We start from the raw sequence: 14,678 nt of genomic DNA, 5'->3' as shown, positions 1-14,678 counted from the left end.
TTAAGGTCCCTTGTTACCTTTGCTACCTTGTACACACCATGTTGTTTCTCCTCTGTGATGCCTGTTTCCCATCCCTGCCTTGGAGCCAGCCCATTATGGACTGAAACCTCTAAAACCTGTGAGCTAAATAAACCCTTTCCCCTTTAAGTTTGGGTGTCAAGTATTTTGTTTCAGCAAGGAGAGAAAAGTAACCAACACATCACCCTACTCTGTCCTGTGTCACTGCCCCAGCAGTACTTCTCAGCCTTTACAGGCCAATGCTACCCTTTAGGAAACATTTATGAACACCTTTAATGGTCTTAGAAATGCATAATAAATTATGATTAAAAACTACTTGGTGAGGCAAAATAATTTTTTGTGTTAAAATCTCACTCATCAACTTTATTAGAAATTCTGATTCCCTAACTCACTGGCAACTGTGGCTGTGAATCACTTGTAAAATGCTCCTGTGAGAGGACAGGAGAAATCACCTTTGATTGTGGCTTCTCTTCTCCAGGTATTTACCAAACTAACTCCCACCTCCTTCCTACAAGAATCTCAAGCTTGATCAGGTTGGCTTCTCCCATTTCTGACCTGAGGAGTAAGAAAGAGGGTCTACCAATTCAAAAATGGGCATCTGAAATGAACAGACATTTCTCAGACAAAGAAGTAGAAATAGCAAATAAACATATGAAAAAATGTTCAACATCACTGGTCATTCGAGAGATGCAGATGAAAACAACGCTGAGATTCCACCTCACCCCAGAAAGAATGGCTGCTATCAAGAAATTAACCAACAGCAAATGCTAGCAGGGTTGAGGGGAAAAAGAAACCCTTCTCCATTGTTGGTGGGAGTGCAGACTGGTGCAACCACTGTGGAAATCAATATGGAGATACCTTAAACAACTAAGATTAGAAGTCCCATTTGACCCAGCAATTCCTCTGTTGGGTATCTTCCCAAAAGAATTAAAAGAATCGTACCACAGTGATATATGCTCACCCATGTTTATAGCGGCACAGTTTGTAATAGCTAAAACTTGGAAGCAGCCCAATTGCCCATCAACTGGAGACTGGATAAAGAAGATGTGGTTTTTTATAAAATGGAGTACTACTTAGCCATAAAGAATGAGAAACTAAAGACATTTATAGCTAAATGGATGCACATTGAGGCCATACTCTTAAGTGAAATAAATAGGACACACATGTGTAAATACTGAATAGTTTCTCTGGTGTGAAAAACTAAAAGTGTAAATAAGGATCAAAATGTATGATTGATATTGTGAAAGAGGAAGAAAAGGTCTAAAGGAGTAGGGGAAGTGGGAGGGGTAGGGGAAAGGAAAGAAGGGAAAAGAAAAATATGAGAAAAGGAAAAAAATGGAAACAAAATCCTTGTAAATAGGGAAGGGTGGAGAGGGTGAAGGGAGGACAGGGGAATGGGGAAAAATAAGAGCCAAGATACATCATGTAAAGGAACAAGATCCCAATAATGAATGTAGCTATATTGTATATCTAAAATGTACTAATGAATAAACTTAATAAAAAAAAGAAAGAGGGTCTAATTGCCATAGCATACATAAATTCATTTTCTCTTTTAATTTTGAGATGACAAGGATGAACTTTCTGGAAAACAAGCTTACTAAGACACTAAGCAGAAACCATGTAGAAACGCACAAGTCCAGTGTTTTTACAGCAAATATTTCTTACTCCAGAGTGGCTGCTGTCTGGCTTCGTACAAACTCTCTGGTACTGATCATTGGTCATGCAAGCCCCTGTTATTTTTCTCCTTTCTGTCTGATTGGGATATGAGACTTGGCAACTCCAAACCTAACCCAGAGGGAGCTCATGGTTGGCACAGCAGCTAGGCCTGGCAGGCATCTCAGGCCCTGCCAATGTCAGCTTCCTGATTTCTCTCTAGGTATGAGCAAAGTGAGAGAGGAAGGGACTAGTGGCAGAATTCATGAGAAAGTCAACTTCTGAGGTGTGGAGAAAGGATATGGATCCAGGAGAGGGGATGGAGAAAGAATGATGGTGGAGAGGAGCTACCCCAAAGTCATAAATGAGTACTGTGTGGGGTCCAGTCAAGTGGCCTTCTCTTTGATTCCCCCTCACCAAGACTCCTCCTAGTCCTAGTCCCCAACCCAGCCACAGGCAACCCTAGCATTCCTACACATGCAGACACACAGAGACAGACACCCTAGTTCTATGCTGGTGCTCTCAACACTCGTTTACCTTCCTCTTTTCTGAAAGGTTGAAAAAGCTAATCTCTTTTCAAACCTCTAAGAGTGGCCATATGCTACAAGTCTGGCAATTACAAAATGAAAGGAAATGTGCTGTGTGATTCTGAAGAAAATACTACTTTCTTTACTAAGGTTATAGATATAACTTTCCCCTTCTTCATGTTTTCAATGCCTAGAGTAGTGATGGTTGTATTTTGACTATAAAGCAACAAACATGATGGGCAAGCCAAAAGAAGGACAAAATGCCTGCCAGCCCTGATACTGCTGAACCATTGACCAATGCCCCAGAAGCTACCTCTAGACTTGGGTTATGCAGGAAAAGTAATTTTTTTGTTTTATTTTGTTTTGTTTTGTTTTATCTCAAATCCACTCTTAGTTGGTGCTTGTTAAATAGACAAAAACATTCTTAATTCATACACCAGAATAGCCCCTTCTTCCTAGTATCTATCAACTTAAAATAGCCACACTGCTCTGTTCCTGTAATCATCTGTGAAGCACACCCCTCCCCTAACAACCTCCTATCCCACACATATGCATGATACTGGATAGCAGTAGTGGCTGGGTTCAAACTGAATGGTAAACATTCTCTCTGGTTAGTGACATTTTCTACCTCTGACCTCAGGCTTGTCTCATCACCCCTACTCCCTACAGAAAGTTTCCACAACGCACAGGTGCAGAGTAGCCACATTTGTACAGTTTTTGACATCAACTTTCACAGTTTACCTCAAACACCACTGCTCTATGAAGTCTACCCTCATTGCCCAGCATGAAGTGACTTCTTCCATCTTTGAATATCACACATGCCTGCACCACTCTTTAGGGCAAAACACATACAGAACAGTGGTGCATTCTTTTAGCCGTCTTCTGCCTCAAGGAAGCCTGTCTGACTCAGTCTCAGTTCATTATCCCTAATACCAGCCCTTGCGATGCCCTGGGCTTCCCCCTAGTGAAGTCCTCCCCATACTTTCACCACATGCTGTCAATTTCTCTCTGTCTTCCAATGTACCTACTTGAGGTAGAAATGATGGCTCACTTATCATATAGATCAGTTTTCAATTTGGGCCTGCCATATATTAGTTGCTTTATAAATATTTGTTGAGTGAATGAAGATTCGTATCTCCCCATCAAGATATCAAGCTCCTTGAGAACAGGATTCCAATCTTTTGCATACCCCAAGTGATACACACAGTGAACTTTAATAAATATTGGTCAGTAATTTGTATAGAGAAAAAATCATGATTAAACTCAATAATTTCCACTATACAAATAAGGAACATGATTATAATTATAAATGCACATATATAAATCCAATCAAGAAGTATGCATGTATAAATATATACAACACTTAGCCAAGGGGCACCAAATGGAAGCTCAACCTAACAATTTTTTCCCCACTAAATTGTCTGTGGATTGATTCAATCCTCCACTTGTTCCTATGTCATGTAGGCATAGTCGTGAGTGTGTGTTTGAGTCAGGGTCTTATTATGTAGTGCAGGCTGGCCTTAAACTCATGGCAATCCTCCTGCCTCAGCCTCCCAAGAGCTAGGATTACAGACGTGAGCCACCACACTGGGCAACCTCTATTAATTTCCTACTAAAACCTTCCACAAAAATCAATAATTAAAAGGAGCCACTTCGATGAAACTATCAAATTAAACAGAGCAAGGTGACAAAATCTTGTCACAAGTAAGAGCAAGGTGCCTTCTTAGGCCAGTTGAACATGGATACAAATATCCTGTGACATTACTCACAAAAGGTCTATAGCTCAAAAGGACATTGCTAGTAGTAATGTCCTAGAGAAAGAGATGGCCTTGCAAATCAACCATTAACAGCAAGGACTGGCAATTCATATATGCTGGTCCTAATCTTAGTGTCAAGGATATGTAAAAGAATGATCTCAACCTTCTTTCTTCTGGGTGGAAAATAATACCCAAGTAATTCTCTCCCAAATCTAACAAGAAAGTTACATAAGTGTAAAGATGACAGCCATACCATGAGCTGGGGTGGGGGATGCAGCAGGTAAGCTGAACAATTAGGGCACATTCTTAAGTGAAGCAGTAGAGAAGACTGAGAGAGCATTTGAAAATTCTTGGGGGATTGAAATGTCTCCTGTGGGAGAGAGTGATTTATATAAAATGTTTTTTAAAAAGAAAATACCTATGGGTCTTCTACCACAAAACTTCAAGCTGGACTGGACAACATTAAACACTCAAAGTAAGACTATAGTCACACTAGTTCAAGTTTCTCTTGTATCTCAAATTGTAAACAACTTTCAGTCTCAGCCTTCTGAAATGCAGAAATAAGGTATCAGAAGGGCATTAAGTGAAAAAAATAGGATTATATGTTTCTAGCACCCAACTGACAGCAGATTTATGAAAACTTGGACACATTTTTCTACTTTGCCCTTATCTTCATCCCAAAACATTGAACGGAAAGTAACTTCTGCCCTAGCTCACAGAAGTTGCTGGGCCTTTACAGAAGTAGAATTGATCTCTTACTAAACTTCATAGGTTGAATTGTGTGTCCTCAAAATTCATATATTGAAATCCTAAGGCCCTGTATCTTGTAATGTGACCTTATTTGGAAATAGCATCATTGCAGGTATAATTAGTTAAGATAAGGTCAAACTGGAGTAAGGTGAGCCCTAATCTGGTATGGCTGGTGTCCTTAACAAAAGGGAGAATTTGGACACAGATACACACACAGAGAGAATTCCATGTAAATATCAAGGCTAATGTATCTACAAAGACAAGGAGAGCCAGAGATTGCCAGCAAATCACCAGAATCTAGGTGAGAAAGCATGAAACAGATTCTCCCTCACAGCCCAAACCTGCCCACACCTCGATCTCAGACTTCCAGCCTCCATCACTGTGATAAAGTGATTTTCTGTCATTTTAGCCCCTGGTTTTCAATATTTTGTTATGACAGTCCTAGGCTATTCATATACCAGATTAATATCCAAGATCTCTGATGTTTGAATTTCCAAGTGCTATCTCTTCCACAGATTACCTTACCACCAATAACAAATTACCACTGTCTAAAGATGATTAAGATACACTATGTATATGAACCAATTCCCCCAAGATAAATGTAATTATTATGTATTACAAAAATATACTAATAAAAAAGAAACTTAAAAAAATATCACTGACTTGATTTTCATAGCTTCTATAAGTTGCCTTTTGCCTCTGGTCCCTTCTTATGTATTTACTTCCATTCCATGGTTAGGAAAATCTGTGTTTACTAATTTCTGAGATGGGATTGATGCAAAGCCATCTGTTAAATAAGAAATATTCATTCATATATATATATATATATATATATATATATATATATGAGATAACCAGCAAATATGGTTTCCAATTAATGACTTTTTAAAGTACTATTTAAATATTGATTTGACTATGCCCATATGATGTCAAAATAAATGATTTGCATGTAAATACTTCAAACAATTGGCTCTTTCATCTACATAATACCAAATAATGTGATTGATTTTTTGTTCTTTTATCAGATTGCCTGGACTGACCACTGGTTTGTGGCATCATAAAGCCTAGATTTCTTTATAAATACCAAGAGACCAAGCCAGAGAAATAAAGAGCTCTTTCTTTTCTTTAAATTCCTAAGGACTATTAATAATGAAATATTACAGTGGAGGAGAAAATGTTTCATTTAGAAAGTATCGCTTAATAATATTAGTTAATAGTCCTTCCTGTGGGATTTTGTCACCACTCTATTTCATCTTTATTGTTCTAAAGGGAAATTCATTACTGTGGCTTAGGTGATGCTAACTGCTTTAAAGAGATCACGGTGTTACTATTCCAAGTGAGGCCTAAACAATAGGCCTGCCAGAATGATAAGAAATAGGAAGGCCAAGAAGTAGGGGGAAAGGTAATAAACATATGTGTTTTCATTTTCCTCTTTTTCCCATTTTTTCAATTTTCATCACTACCCTACTAGCCAGAGTAATGGAGACTGGCTGGATAGATGTAGGGTGGAACTGGAAGGCTAAAGTTGGGGAGAATAGTTTGAACTGAAGAAAGGGAAAACATGAATCGGGCATATAAGTCAGCTTTCTGTCACTATAATGAAATACCTGAGATAGTAACATACAAAGCTCACAGTTTTGGATGTTCCAGCCCAAGACTGAGTGGACCCACTGCTTTGGGCCTCTGCTGGGTGTTTTGGATGACAGTGGCAGGGAGTGTATGGCAGAGAACACTGCTCACCTCAAGGCCAGGCGGCAAAAGAGAGAGAGGAAGTGGGCAGGGTCCTACAATCCATTTCAAAGGCATTTTTCCAATGCCCTAAGGGCCTCACACTAGACTCCACCTCCTAAGTGCCACCCACCATTTCCCAGTAGTGCTGCACTGGGTACTAAGCCTTTAATACATGGATATTTGGAGGACATTCAACTTCCAAATTATAGCATTGGGCAAGCTTCCAAGGGGGTCCAAATCAGATTTATTATTGTTACTCGAGCATTGGTTCTCCAGCTACTATCCAAACTGTAAGTAACAGATCTCATGTTAAATCTTTGTGATCGTCCACAATTCTCTCTGGGTCTTTTACTTCTTGTTGGCCTCCCCCTCTTTTCTTTCCCTTTATGGGTATAAGATCAGGGACTATCATGTGTGTGAGGGACTTGGCTGAGAAGTGGATGGTTAAACTGTGGGGCAAAAGAACACAGGCTCTATGAGAAATGAGTGGTTAAACAACAAGAAGTTTAGATTAATGAAGTATGTTGTGTCTGGTTGTTGTCCTTCCCCTTTCCCCAAGGAAAACTGCATAGCCTTGAAACAGCTCCTTGCCCAAACTGCTTTTATTCTGCTTTTTTACTTACACTGATATTCTAAATAAAAGCTGGAGAGTTCTCAGCTTTGAGGCTTCTCCTGCAAGTCTCTCTAATGCTGGTTTCTCTAGGTTGAGATAGCCTCTCTGGGCCACTGGGTGATTGAACTAAGTCTCGTCTCCAAATAAACATTCATCCTCTACGCCACTATGGTCACACACTGTGACATATGTTGTAAACCATATTCCATCTTTGCTGTCCCATGGCCTAAAATCATCCCCCTGAATTGAAGATCCTATGAAAGACTGCTGCAAGATGTGGACATTGCACTTTGAAATTTGGGATCTGCAAACAAATAGCCTCTCACACCTGACTGAGTAATCAATTGGCGCAATCCAATATATCTTATATATAATCTCACCAATTCTTATGATATTAGGGGATTTTCAAGTTACATTTTAAGATATTTTTTAAAAGTTTTTCACCAGAAGTGAGAATTTACAAGTGAGAAATCAAGAGTGAAATTGCAAAGATTCTATGGAACTAACATCTAATAATAAGTTTAGAAAAGAATGTATAATGATTTAAAAACAAACAACATTTGTTAAAAACAAACAAAAAAGCATTGCTGATGAAAATGAAAAATAAGTCAGATGCTTTGGAAAATAGTTTTTTAGTTCTTCAAAATGTTAAACATGGAGTTATACAAACGAGCAATTCCTCTCCTAGGTATATACCCAGGAGAAATCAAAACTTGTGTCTGCCCAAAAACTGATACAGGAATGTTCACAGCAGCACTATTCATGATAGAAATAAAAATACTTCATTAAAATGGTCTCATATTTACAGTACCCCACACAATTGTCAGTGAAAGGAAGTGTCTAACACTAAAAACATTGGTCTTATTTTCTTATTTCAATGTCATTTCTAACTGTGTAAATTAAAGCAAGTCCAAGAGTGTGTGCATATATGTGTCTCTATATATTTTTGAACAAAGGGATAAGCTGCTTTCAGGGAATGGGGACCTTATATGTACAGTGGATATGAGCTTTGATTACCTTTAGGAATGGGTTCTAACAAATCATCAGAAGGAAAATCTCCAGTTGTGCATTATAAAGATGGAGAGAATTGAGATGAACCAAAGAGAGGAGGTTTCAGGAGACTTTCACCCATGAAAACTGTACATTTTCTCTCCCTCCCTGCCCCCTCCTCCTTGTCTTCTTTCTCCATATTTATCCTCTTTCCTTCTCTAAGAAAAGTTCTTTCATCTAAACAACTGGCCCTCAAATCTAATTAAATTCCCTCAGAAGCAATGTCATTTATTAATACACATGAATCTCCACATAATGGATTTGATCTAAGGGACTATAGCCTCCACCTTGTGGGCTCCTCCAGGCCGCTGACCTCCCTATCCAACTGTCATGCCCAATCCTTTCCATTCATATCCCATTTGTTGTAGTTTATAGTTTAACACAGTCAGTCCACCTATCTTTTTTTCCTCATCCTGACAAGAATATCTATTCCCCAATGGAATTTGGTAAGAATAAACTAACACTTCTTGGGTTGGATCTGGGTAGGTATGATATTGTGTTTTCAAAACCTACAATGCAATTATCTTAGCTCCATTTTGCAATCATCTGAGTCCTGCCAATTCTATGTCTCTATTAATATATCAACTCTTCCCTTTCTGTCCATCCTTCTGGTCCTTACTTTGCTACAAACCCTAATCCTTCTTGTCATGATCATCATCATGACCTCTAAACTGGTCTCTTTGCCTTTAGAGTTGTCATCCCTTATTTACCTACTATGTGGCCACCAGATTTCTAAACTATAAACCCAAACCTGGCCATAAATACCCATTTAATTCCCTGAAATGGCTCTCCATTGCCTTCACAACAAATACCCAGGCCTTTATCTAAGCTTGTAAGTTCCTTTTTAACCAATTCCAAACTATTGCTTTTCCAAACTACTGCCTATTTGTAGCTCTCAAAACAAGCTATCTCTATCTCATCCTTATAATTTGAGATGTTATTCTTTCTGCTTGGAATATTCTTTCCTTTCCCTGCATAGTAGGTTACCTAATTTTTAAACAGTTTTACTAAGGTAATTTATATACTAGTTTTTTAGGTTTGACTAACTGGTAACTTTAGGACTCCATTTAGATGTCATCTTCTGTTTTGCGTTGGGTTCCCCCAAAGACAGATCCCAAAACAAAGATGTGGAAGTGAGTGGGGTATTTTTGGCGGCGGGGAGGGGGGGGGGACAAGATGCCTAGAAAGCAAGGTGGGGCATAGTGGCACATGGCTGTAATCCCAGCACTCCAGAGGCTGAAGCAGGAGGATTGCTGGGAGTTTGAGGCCAGCATGAGCTACATAGTGAGTTCAAGTCCAGCCTGAAGTACATAGTGAGACCTGTCTCAAACAAAACAAAAAAGATTCTCAGAAAGAAGAATGACGAAATGAAGAGAGAGCACCAATAAAGGGTGTATTAGTGAGTGTGAGGGTGTTAGTGCTATAAGCAAGTAGGGTTCCACTATGCTGGGAATTCTTTGAAAGCCTGTGGGAAATGCATCTCTGAGTTGTCCCACAGGGAAGCAAAAATGCCTGGGTATTTATTTATTTTCCTATCCCTCATTAATTCACAGTCACTCCTCAGGGTGTTAGTTATTGGGCATTTGCAGCATGTCCCATGGCTAGAAAATATGTCAATTAGAGAGGAGTAGGAAGCCATCAGCCTATATGGGAGCTAATAAAGTGAGCTTCCAGGAGAGTCCAAGAGGATAGGAATGGAGCACAACAAAGCATATGTGCACATCCTCTTCAAAGCTTTTCTAAACCTCACCTCTGCTTTCCAAGTGAGGTTAGAAGAAACCCTTCTTACTGATCCCATAACACACCAAAGTTCTTTCCATACTACACAAGTTTCTTGTTTCACCTTTGGGCTTACTCCATTGGACAGTGGACATTTTGAAAGAATGGTCTCTACATCTCTTCATGCTCCACATTTAATAAAGTGCCTTGAACCTAGCAGGCTCTATATATGCTCTTTATATTCATCATTGTTTGGGCCAGGGATTTAGCTCGGTGGTTCCGCCACCTGCCTCACAAGTGAAAGGACCCGAGTTCAATCCCCGGTACCAAAAAAAAAAAAAAATTCATCATCGTTTTACACATAAAATCCTTAGCAGGAAGATATAATCATCTTCTTTATAATACTCATTTTAAGGGCAGAAATCGTAAATACAGTGAGGAAACAGCTAGATGGAGGACCATATCTGCTAATGGCTAGGGTAGTATACAAACTACTTTAGTTACTGTTGCTTGGTATGCTCCAGGAAGTAATGGCAGTCACCTAAGGCTAAACCTTTTAACTCTTGTCAGAACAGAGTTATCCAAGTCTAGAATAATCTTTACAATATTCAAAAGATGCCTGAAGGTGGAAGCAAAGCAGCCCTGGAAATGCCAAGTCCTGTCTCTATCTTAGTAAAAGGGATCTTTGAACTGTTTTCTTTCCCTACTTAGCTTCTCCTAGGAACTGCCTCCTGATTTAACTTTTCTACAGTTCTAGTATTTGTGGATATATAAATCACATTTTGCTATTAATTAATTCACGAACATAATGCCATTCACTAGGAGGAAGTGATCAGCCATGGGGAACGGAATGCCTTGTAGCTTTGTCATTTTTAAAAGTCAAAGCAAGAAGTACACAGTTCTAATAACAGAAGGGATAAAGTGCTTTGTTCTTAGGTTATGCTCTAGAGTACATCTTTTTAAAGGATTAAATTATATAAACATCAAAGAAAGACTACCCTGAAGCTAAGAGTTGTATCAGGAAAGTCCCTGATTTTTTATGTCCTCTATTTCAAACATAAGACAATGGATCTGGTGATTAGAATGGTCTCTTTTCACTTTATACAGTGAAAGAAGAGAATTAAAGCAGCTCTCCCTTAGTGATATAATGACGACTGGTAAACCACTGAAAAATGGAAGCATTTCAACATGCATAAGGTCAGAGTCTATTTGGTTGCTTTTTCTGTTATGTATTTTGGAATCACTTGACAGCTTTCCATTTTAACATTTTGAGGGATTTTTCTTGGTAGAATCCAGACAAGGACTGCAGAAGTTTTGCCATCTGCAAAAAGAGTGGGTTGGCTTAGATCAGCAAACATTTTGGGTTCCATAACAATACTTTTGTTGGTCCACAGAACTCCTCAAAGAAATACCAACATCAGAAATGAAACCAAATATTGAAAAACTGATTAATTGGCAGGCCAAAATATTGCCTCTTTACTATATTATTAGGAAATACATAAATACCAATATATTGTTTATAATATTCATGGCACAATATATTATCTGATAATAGTGCTTTTTGCACATTATGATAGTTAAGGCATTTTAGAAAATAAATCAAGTAATTTTATGCTTAAAAGTAAAAGTATTGAGCAGACAAATACATATTTTGATGTAAAATCATCTTGGGTTGTATTTATACTCCAATTACAGTGTAACTAACCCTGGACAAAACAATCTCTTTAATCCTCAATTTCTTCACTTTAAAATGGGTTTGACAATAATAGCCTACAGAGTGATTTTGCAAATTACATAGGTTAAGATACTTTTAAATGCCTAGGTTTAAACTTGCACATAAAAAGCATTAAAATCATCTTTTCTCTGTTTTCTATCCTTCCTGTAAATTTTCAGCACAATTATTCCTAAAATGTAAGAGATTAAATTTTAATAATTTTTAACATTTTCCTTTAAATGTTTCCCTCCCCAGACAAACACATCATAAAGGCATAAAGTATTGGGCATAATTTGAAATGTGGTAATATTGGATTAGTGGTCTACCAATTTAAATTTATTTCCATTTTAATTGGCATATCTTATAAAATATGTTCAACTCTTGGATTACACAGTTAAAGAACCTTTGTAACTCTAACATTTCTCTAAAACTAACTTGGAAGTGAAGAAGGCTGGAAAGGGTAGGGGTATTAGGTTCAATCAGATCTGTCCCTGGTGCTGAAAATGAATGATGTAGCTTATTTAGATGCAATAGAGGGAAAGCTAGTTTGACTTAATGAAAAGCCTGAATTGTACTTTGTTTACTATTTTTAAAAAAGTAACATTACTCAGGTATCACCAAGAATAAGGAGTGTATCCTCTTTGACCAATATCAAAATTTTAGGCCCATTTCAAAGAAAAAATAGAAAGGGGACCTCCACTAGCCCAGTGATCAGAAAGGCTATCAAAAAGCCAATATGTGTGCTGAAACACAATCCTCTAACCACTCAAGCCATAGATTCACTTTTAAATGCTTTACACTTTACTGCTTTCAGTGTCTCCAGTGCCTTAAACTATTCTTTGTAAAATGTGTCTAAACCAGTGTCCCATTCCACCTAGTTTAGTAAAACTCATTTATAATTAGCAACACTCATTTGCACATTAAAATGTACTCATCCAATCCAATTTAAAGGGTTCCTCTTAAATCAGTATGCCCTCACACCCATTTTATTTGCAATCCAAATTTCTCATGTACATTAGCACATATTTTGAATAAGTGAAATCAGAATTATTAACTTCTTTTATTTGCTTTATCACCTATCATTGATTCCAATTTTATTAATGATTTTAAAAACCATTTGTCAGAGTCGACAACATCCTCATCTTCCTTGGGCAACTTAATGCATTTTACTCTAATAAGCCACTAACATATATTTACTCAAGCCTGCTCTGCACCAAATCATGGCATTGAGGCTCTGAAGATAGAATAAAAAGTTCAAGGTAAGGTTCTTGGTCATTAGAAGGTTAAAATTTTGTGAAGAGAACAGAAAAAATATTATACACACATGTGAAGCATTAGATCACGAGGAAACAAAACAGGAAGCAAAATGATAACTCTAGGATAAAGATATTCTAGGACTAGAGATCAAACTGATATTGTCTACACCTGTGTGTGTGTGTGTGTGTGTGTGTGTGTGTGTGTGTGTAATACTGGGGATCAAACCTGGGGCCTCAAGCATGCTACCAAGTGCTTTATCACTGAGCTATATCCCTAGCCCCATCTATCCCTTATAGGGACCCACAAATTGGTGGGATGGAACATCTCTGTCATTTACATTATACAGCTTTATATTTTAATTCTATATATATTTAGTCAATGCTATTAGACAACAAATTCCTCAGAGAAAGGAATCTTTTATTCAATTTTTCCTAATCATCAGCCACAGTAGGAATTTGCTCAATGAAGTAATTCAAATAAAATTGCTCAATGAAGTTAAATTAATCAATCTTGGTTGTGTCAGTCCAAGTAAATTTAATTATATATGATCTGAGGTTTTAAGAAAACTTTGAAGGATGGAAGCATTTTTAAAAGGTGGAGAGGAGATAAGTCCATACTTTCCACTTGAAGGAAAAAGCAAGGCAAAGGTTTGGACCAGACTGCCTCACCCACCAGTGGCAATGTGAGCACAGACATCCAGGTAGTGTATGCCAAAATGTTTTCCCCAAAACAATTGTGTGAAATTGAACACTGTATTTATTTTGGAAAATGATTTTTCCATGATCTTTTCCTTATTCATCCTGGATCATTCTTCTAAAAGACTCATGGTGACACTAAGTTGGTAGAATGAGACCAAGATATGCCCCTTTGGGGCAGGGTTCTTCTATACACAGCATCATGTCTCTTCATCTCAGACTGTTAGAGCTTGCCACACCAGCTTTCTCTCTTCAACTACAAGTTTAAACTATCTTTAGAAGTTTTCCTTGGGGTCTCATTTTAAGGAATACAGTATTGTTGTGCATAAAATAGCTCCCTTGTTAAAACAAGGATAAGATCCAGTGGATATGTCATGAAGACATCCCCACTGCAAGCAAATATGATATTTGCCAGGGGACTTCCCTATTTCAGATGGGTAACCCTTGTTTGACTTCCCATGCATATGTTTCCACTCTACAAGAAATCTCACCTAGATCTTTAAAGATGGCAGAAACACCCTTCACTTAGCAATATATCGGTATTATTGAGATTGGGAAAGTATAAAGTAATGACAAATGACCATAGTAAGTGCCAGCCTCAATTGCAGCTTCTCAAACATCCATTGCATAATCCCATTATGCAAAGTGATTTCATGATTGACATCAAACTGTTTAGATTTAATACATGTGCATGAAAATAATTCATTGTTTCTTAGGCAGAAAATGGTGGTGTAATTAAAAGTTAACACCGGACACATTTGCTAGGCAAGAGTAGATCCTTGTTTCTAACCTTATCAAACCAAATAATCTTTTACTTTAAATCCACACTCCCATACCATAATCAACCTTTCTGGCACCTCTGAGCAAGACCGAGCCAAGAGACTGATTCCAAATGTAGCAAGTAATAGAAATCCCTGTAAAGTAGTACTAATTCAGTATTTTATCACATAAAATACTGTGAAGGAATGACTTTGTCTCTCCCAATGTAACAATAATTAGAAAGGTATATGTTAGGGGCATTTACTTAAAATGTAGTGGTGGGTATTTGACCCTAAAAAACAAAGATGCAGTCAGAGCTTTATGTGCAGGATGTTCACCCAGTGTTATTTACAATAGAATATTTTTTAAATTAAATCTCCAACAATATAAGTTAAATAAATTAAAGTTCAGCCACGTAATGGAATTCTATAGTCA

This window comes from Heterocephalus glaber, unplaced genomic scaffold (assembly GCF_053883595.1).
Source record: "Heterocephalus glaber isolate CG9 unplaced genomic scaffold, H.glaber_assembly_v1.0 deba00001594, whole genome shotgun sequence".
NCBI classification, from domain to species: Eukaryota; Metazoa; Chordata; class Mammalia; order Rodentia; family Bathyergidae; genus Heterocephalus; species Heterocephalus glaber.
Note: the sequence above shows the minus strand (reverse complement) of the source record.